We start from the raw sequence: 8,883 nt of genomic DNA on the forward strand, positions 1-8,883 counted from the left end.
GAAGTGGTTAAATTTGCCCACAATCACACAGAAACCAGGAGCGTCAGGATTCCAACGCAAGTGTTTTACCAGAGACCACCCTTTGGACATTAATGGCAGACATCAGGAACTGTGAATCTAGTGATGAACAGGTTGGGGAGGCCCCTGCTGTCAAGGTCTATTGGGGCTGGGGAACTGTAAGAGGAGTGATTCCAATAGCACAACAGCGGGAGGCTGAGGATTGGGAGCACCAGACCCTTTACCTTTATTATTGAATTCATTCTTTGCAACCATTCTGTAACTTAGAAGCAACCCTTTTTTAAATGAAGAAATTGAGGTTGTGAAGCATTAAATAAATTCCCCCCAAATTGCATAGTTAGTAAACAGTGGACCTGGGGTTTGAATTCATGTCTGTCTGATATGAAACTCAATTTCTTTCTCCTACACCTCACCCCTCTTACAAGCCCAAGGAACACAGGAACTTATAAAGCATTTTGTCTAAAATTCTGTATAAAAGGCAAGAGTCCTGAACACACAACACCAGCCTGAGAGTTTTGTTGAATACATAAAATGGTTGAATGTAACAGTGGTACAATAAAATGTGTACAATTAAGACCCCAGTAATCAAGAATCAGTGACATTATGTTGATCACTCTCTGTTTAAGAGAACAGGGGAAAGTATTGCATGTTTTAAAAAGTTTAAAAATAGATACGGTTAAAATTAAACGTGCGTTCAAAGGGATGAGCTTCAAGTATCTGGAAAATTTTCCTATGTGGAATAATACCTCTTTTCTAATGATGCCAGATAACTAAAGTTTCCTATATTGGGAAACAGTACAAATAGACATATTAAATAAAGGTTAACACTATTTTGTGTCATAGAGCCCAACAAAACAGTCCCAGCACTTTAATACCAACTTGGATTATGTGTTAATACCGAAGCATACAGTATCTAAAATGTGTTCGTTCAAGTTATAAGAAATTACAATTTGCTAGGAATTCAAACTATCAGGAAAGTAAAATAATTGGATTTCTCTCCATTCTGTACTTATGAATGAAAAAAAGGATACCAGATGTTCTTCAGAGATCTCTGAACTTAAAATTCAGGTATTATGCTGAGCAAAATAAGTAAATCAAAGAAAGACAATTATCATATGATCTCTCTGACATAAGGAATTTGAGAGGCAGGGCGGGGGATTTGGGGAGTAGGGAAGGAAAAAATGAAACAAGATGGGATTGGGAGGGAGACAAACCATAAGACACTCTTAATCTTACAAAACAAACTGAGTATTGCTTGGGGGTGCGGGGATGCGTAGGGAGAGGGTGATGGGGTTAGGTATGCGCTATGGTGAGTGCTGTGAAATTCGTAAGCCTGATGATTCACAGGCCTATACCCCTGGGGCAAATAATAAGTTATATGTTAATAAAAATAATTTTAAAAAATTCATGTATTCAGTACCAAATAAATGAAGAGTTTACTTTAAAGAGTAATATATATGATAGGTCTTAACATACAATGTTGAACTGTATTTCCTATACTTTCCCTATAGTGCTGTGTTGATGAATGGTCTCATCAATCGTGAATGGTTTCATCAACCACTGTGGATCATGATGTTAATCATGTTAATCATGATGTTAATCATGATCCACAGTGTCCACCCTGAGCTACGAAAAGACAAAAAAAAACTAAAAACTACATTCAATGTAATGATTCAATGAATAGATTCGATTACCACCTAAAGTGAGCCAACTATTGCTTAGCTAGTATCTTTCAGATAACTCAAATACTAATGAGAAAATTTCACTCTCCAGTCTATTCTTGAAAACATTTGAAAAAATATTTAATGAAAAGTATTCTTAGAAATATAAGAAAATAATGTTTTCATTTACTGCATATTACTTTTGTTGACTTGTATGTTCTTTTAAAGTCCCATGTCCTGCTTATGTGTTTGATGTATATTTAATAAAAAATTTTAACAATTTAAAAATAGCTAATAAGAAATTTTCAGTTAGTTAATGATCATAGACAATATTCAAGCAAACAAAAAAAATACCATTTGTTACTTAGTAGCTTTAACATTTTGTTTGGGTTGCAAGAAAACTTTGTGTGGGAGATAATTACTTAATTTATTTTATTATTATTATTTTTTAATATTTTATTTATTTATTTGACAGAGAGAAATCACAAGTAGATGGAGAGGCAGGCAGAGAGAGAGAGAGGGAAGCGGGCTCTCTGCTCAGCAGGGAGCCCGATGCGGGACTCGATCCCAGGACCCTGAGATCATGACCTGAGCCGAAGGCAGCGGCTTAACCCACTGAGCCACCCAGGCGCCCGATAATTACTTAATTTAGACATATATATTTGTTCACTCAGATGTGGTGCTTTATGTCAATGACAAAAACATAATTATGCATAAAGTTAGTTTTGTTCAAACCCTTTTGCTATTTATTTTTTAAAAGTCAAAGAAATGGATGTAGTTTAAAGTATAAGAAAAAAGGAAAATATTTTCTTCCCCAGGCAAATTCACAGTAGATGGAGGATGTGTAGCTATAACTACTTTTTGTAGAGTTTCTAAGACAGTTCCAATTTTAATGCTCCATTTAAAAACCGTGCTAAACCATTCATTTTGATTTTTGTTTCAAAGTGTTTGAACACCATAAAGAGTAATAATCAGTATTTTTAGGAAAATCTTACTTTGACTTTGTTTGTAAATGGTGCTTAGGAACATGAGAGAATTTTTATAGGTGGATCCCACACTCATGGAGACTTAGAGCATTTAATTAGTAAAGAGTAACTGATTGTGAACAGGTCTTCTGATAGGCTTCATATATTTTATGAAATATGATCTGAGTTTATAACAACATAGAGAGATCTATTATGAAGCTGTATTATTCCAGAGATACTCTGAAAATTCTTTCTTCCAGTTTAAGGCTTCAAGTAGCACATGTATATTGATTAGTCTGTAAGTTGGGAAGAGTCCATCTATTATTAGGACAGCATTTCTCCTTTTAAAAACATTTACTCTTTTATTTTCTAAGAAATCATTTAAACATTCAATCAGTGTGACAGGCCTTGTCAAAGCAACAATTGAGCAATTGGCCTAGAACAGTACTTTACACACCTAGATTAGTCTCAGATAGTAAATTCATTAAAAGAACACAATGTCCTGTTTTCTTCCCCTTTAAAGGAAAGGAAGCATTCTAGCAGCAGCAGTGTAAAGACGGGACGTAACTATTCCTTGCTTATTAGAAGAAAATGTTGCATGAAGCACTGGGTTTGGTGCATAAACAGTGAATTTTGGATCACTGAGAAGAAATAAAGTAAAATAAAATGAAAAAAAAAAAAAAAGAAAATGTTGAAAGGGAATCTTATCTCCACCTGCCTATCTCCACCTGCTCTTATCTCCACTCTTCTTCTCAGAGAAGACCAATCTTTTAATTTCCTTCCTTTTTTTCTTTACAACTTTTAACTGGTTCACATGTTCCAGATCTCAGGGAACAATTTGAACTCTCATTTTGAATGTGGTGTATCCTCAATATCAAATGCCCATGCACACACAATGGGTGTGATATTGGCGCTTCCTAAGACATACTTGTTTTTGTGTCATACTTGTGTTATACATCTTTTATGACGATTATGACATACTTCTTGCCAAATATAGACTTTAAATTTATGTCTTTTGAGGTTAATGCATATAGTGGTACAGAAAGTTGTTTATTAGTGTCTTTATTGCCACCTCATATTATGATCCTGAAGTTTTTTTAATGACAAGTTCATACACATGTATGCAACAGGAGAGCTCTTATAACCACCTACATATTTATATAGGGTAAATCTAAAAACTGCCATATAAAGCCCAAAACTCCATTCACATCAGGGAACTGGAAGTGAGAGAGCATTTTTGTTTGTATTTGATTTCCTGGTGCTGTGTCTTTATATAACTAAGAAATGATGCAAATTCACATAATTGTGACCAACAGCCATAATTCCCCAAGCATTTTGTGAGGGTATGTGTATGTTCACGAAAAGGTATATTAAAGATTTCTATCTTTGTAATTTATAAACTTTTGTGTCTAGACAAATAGATACAGTACAATGTTTGAGCCTTATTTCTGATGTGTATGATACTAATTTGCACAGACCATTTAGACAGACTAAAAATATATGAATTAAATGTGGTGCTTCTAAAAAGACCCTTCTGTTTTTCACTTTGGAGAAAATAGTTTGTTGTTTTACTTTACTATTTTTTTTTCCCTAGTAACTCAAGGGGACCCATGATTTGAATATATTTTCTTCTAGGTATTTAAAAATAACACATTATAAAAGTATATAGTATTTTCAAATTTAGTGAAAAAGGGAACTATTTAAGAGTGTAACTTTCAGACAATACTCTCCATTAAAATTTGGACAATTCTCTTTTTTGACATTTTAGTGAGTTCTGAAGTTCATGTATGTTTTTGTCCTTTATTGGATAAAATGTCATCCAACATATAATGGGAAAATAAAAACTTACATATCACAATATTATCATTGTGTCTATTCATTGCATACGACACACTATATTATGTGATTGACCAATGTAATCTGTAAAAGACTGTGTGACCACTATTAGCTGTTTAAAATAGTCAAACGAACTAGATGTTGATTTTTTTAAAAAAACTTTTATTTATTTATTTGACACAGAGAAATAGAGATCACAAGGAGGCAGAGGGGCAGCCAGAGAGAGGGGGAAGTAGGCCCCCTGCAGAGCAGAGAGCCTGCCGCGGGGCTCAATCCCAGGACCCTGAGATCATGACCTGAGGCTTAACCCACTGAGCCACCCAGGTGCCCCTAGGTGTTGATTTTTAAACCTCAAGAGAGCATTAATGTTTTACTAAGTTTTCTCAATTGGAGTTCATCATCTGGGCAGAGCAAGACCTTTTTTTATTCTTCCTGTGTCAAAAGTCATTCTTCTGTTATGTTATTCCACCCTTCTCAGTGTTCACCAGAATGAGATTCAACTGTTGCTCTCAGGGCCCCCATTTCACCATCTTTCTGTCTTGCTCAGATCACAGAACTGCTTCTCTTTGATGCACTTCTGATATCTCCAGAGAGTGTCTCTCTCTGTCTTTTTAAGATTTTATTTATTTGACAGAGAGAGACACAGCAAGAGAGGGAACACAAGCAGGGGGAGCAGGTTTCCCACTGAGCAAGGATCTCGATGTGGGGCTCAATCACAGGACCTGGGATCATGACCCAAGCCAAAGGCAGACATTTAAAAACTGAGCCACCCATGCCCCCCTTCAGGAAGTCTCTCTACTGGCTCTCCTCAAAATGCTGTCCAAGATTGTACACCCTCTTTTAGCTATTACCTTCTCTCGCTCCTTCTCTTCCCATCCAAGCTTCTTGAGAAAAGGCTATATCCAGTCCCTACATTTTCTCACTTCTCATTTAATCTATTTATTCTTTTTTCTTTCAGTGAAATACACATAACATAAAACTTAAATGAATAGATCTGTGGCATCAAGTACACTGACATTGCTCTACAACTGTCTTGACTATCCATCTCCAGAACTTTTTCACTTCCCAAACTGAACCTCTATATCTGTTAAACAATAATTCTCTATTCCTCCTCCCCACTTGCAGCCCCTGGTAACTACCATTCTACTTTCTATCTCTGTGAGTTTGACAACTCTGTGTACTTCATATTAGGGGAAGCATACAGTATTTGTGCTTTGGTGACTAACATTTCATTTAGCATAATGTCCTTAAGGTCAGTCCTGTTTCTTTTATTGTCTTTGTTTTATCTTTTTCATGTCAATGAATTGTTCCTTGCCAAGGTCACCAGTGACCCCCAACTTACTCAATACTATGGAAAATTGTCTTGTTAAAAAAATTTTCAGTGGCATTCAACTGCACTTAGAACTTATTAACACTCTCCTCTCTTTTCAATTCCACAACATCCCTCTCTCCTGATTTTCCTCCTACATTCCTATATCTTCTTTGTTTGCTCCTCTTCACCTTAAATAGTTTTTCTTCTGTGTCTATGTACATCAGAACACAATTTTCCATTCCCATAACTTCTATCGTCATCCATATGTGAATTCTGAATCTGTCGTCAACCTAGATTTCTCTCCTGAGATCCAGAGGAAGGCAAATATCTATTGGAGGAGATCCCCACATGAATGCTCCACAAATGTTTCCCTTTGAATTTATATCAACAATACATGGAACCATCTTCTGAGTTACTCTTGGCTTTACCCACAACATGTTTGTTTACCCACAACATGTACTTGATTTCTTGAGTTTTCTCAGTTTTGCCCTGTTAATATCTCTGCAATATCCTCAATATTCACTTTTATCTGTCCTAACTGCTACTGCTACTTGTGAATTCAGGTTTTATTCTTCTCTTTGGGATCACTGTCATAGCTTCCTAATGAGTCTGCTTCTCTACCTTCAGTTTCATCCCATCTGATATACTCTCCACCTGTTGTCAGAATGATCTTTCTGATTATATCACTCCTTGAATAAAAGTTTTGAATGCCCTCCCATTGCCTGCAGGAAGAAGGTCAAACTCCTTATCATAGTGTGCCATGTTCTGCAGGATCTGACCTCTAGATCTAAACCTCAGCACTTGCTGCTTTCTCTTATGCATTATTTGTTCCCAAGGGCATCATGATAAACTGTCCTAAACTTTCCCCAGGCTGTCATATCTTCATATGTGCCATTCTAGATAACCCTTGTTTGTCCTTTAGGATTTAGCTCCAGAGCCATTCTCTCCAGAAAATGGGTATGGTGGGTCCAGTGGATTCCAGTGGGACAGCTTGGATTCCTCTACTGCCTCCAGGACTGAAAAATTCACTCCCTACTTCTGAGAGTGTTGGTAACAGATAGATCTCAGCCAAGTTTCATTTTGGAGATTGACCTTGGTTGAAGAGAGTCACTTGGTTATGCCTTCCTTCCTATGGGCAGCCCATATACAATGACTAGTTGATACAGAAGTACAGAGGCTTGGTCCCATTGTCCCGGTTGGGACAATTCTGCAGGGCATTCTAGCCCTATAATCTTCCTGTGAAAAGGCTGAGAACTTTGTTGTGACTGCATCATAGCCCAACTTCTTCTGCTGCTCAGTTTCTTTCACTTCCCCTACAGGTGATCAATCCTGAAAGCAAGACTCCTATGTACAAATCTCCACCTTAAAGACTATTCCACAGGGAACTACATAGCAACACTGACTTAGGACTCTCAACATCGCTTGCTTATTTCTATCACAACTCTTATCCCACTATATCATCATAATTGTCTGTTTACTTGTGGGGCTATGCCTAAGAACCATGAGCAACTTGAGAACAGGGATTTTCCATTTTGTCTTTTTACCTTCACTTCCTTTTTGTCTTCATTTATTAAATCTTTTTGAATAAATGAATAAGTAATTAAATGCATGAGATCACCATCTTCAAATTCCTCAGGGATTTTCTAAAATCAACTCAATCCTTCCTGAACTTTATTTCCTTTAGGAATAACCCCGATAATCTGGATTGTGTCTTCCAAGATGTATTTTAGGCTTGCTCCTATTTGTGTTTCATGAAATTGTGAATTTGGATTTGAAGCATGGATTTGAAGATCTGGATTTAGGAACCTGGATTGAATTCTCAGTCATCATAACTGTGTGACTTTGGGCAAATCATATAATCTCTTTATGTCTCAATTTTACCAGCAGGACAATAGTAATATTAACCCATAGATACTCCTTGGTTGTAAGTAAATTAGGTAATATCTGTATGAAATGATGGCACATAGTAGATATTCAGTAAATTTTAGCTTCATTTTCCTCCCCTGCCTTTTTTTCTTTTTAGATTGAACTTACTCTTCCTAGAGAAGAAGTAAATTACAGAATTACCAAAAAAAAAAAATTACAGTAGTTTGATCTTACTGAGATGATTCCAGTAGCTCTCATTATCTTCTCACCCCACTCCCCTGCCTTCCCTGACACATGGCAAAAATCCGTCATTCTCTGCTACTGTTCTTATTTTAGTAGGGAAAAAAAGCATCTACTGAAAACATCTACTCAACAGTGCAAGTCCCTGCTTGCTACAAGTTTTGTTAAATTTATTGTGAAGCATCAAACTTGCTAGTGACTAGAGAGGCATGACTAGGTATGTCTGACAGTGAATCAAAGGTGAGTTAAATGACATGAATGTAACACTAACTGGTGGGTTTCAGTGAAGCATAGGAAGGGCTAAAATGATTAACATAAAGCACCAAGAAAAGGTTAAAAGTATGGTAGCAAGGTATCCCATATTTAGGTACCTAATTTACTCCTATTTCCAATTTTCTTCTTCCTAGTACTTGGAAAATCACATTTCTCAGTTCTGTTGTCATTAACAGGACCCTGTGATAAGCTCTGGACAATTACTGGGTGAGGAAGTGTTGCATCATATATAAGAAGGACTTTTGAGTCAGTGACCAATTCTCAGCTAGAAATCTGGAATTTTGAAAAACATATGCCCTGTACAGTCTTTTAAATCTCGAGCAAATTCTGCAAAAAGTGAAATAATCTTTCATTGTATTAAACCGCTGAGGTACTCATGTTACTCATTACCCTAACCATTTGGTTAAAACTTAACCATATCTGACCAAAGCTCTGGGGCTCATGAGGACTCAGGATAAATTTGAATAAACAAAACATCTCAGGAAAAAGAACCGTGGCCAGCTGTCTCAGAAAACAGAACTGGAAGATTGTTCACGATCCTTGTTGCCCACATCTACTCTGCTGTTCTACAGTAGAGTAACTTAGCTATTCCCTTTCATTATGTTCTCTTTTTGTCTGTCTTCTTCCCCCACTTCCAATGGCCAGTTTACTTTCTCTGCATCATTGCATCTCTTCATCCCTGAAACATTCATCTTCCAAAGAGAGAGAACTC

Source organism: Mustela putorius, unplaced genomic scaffold (assembly GCF_011764305.1).
Source record: "Mustela putorius furo isolate JIRA1106 unplaced genomic scaffold, ASM1176430v1.1 tig00000224_pilon_pilon_pilon, whole genome shotgun sequence".
Classification (NCBI taxonomy): domain Eukaryota; kingdom Metazoa; phylum Chordata; class Mammalia; order Carnivora; family Mustelidae; genus Mustela; species Mustela putorius.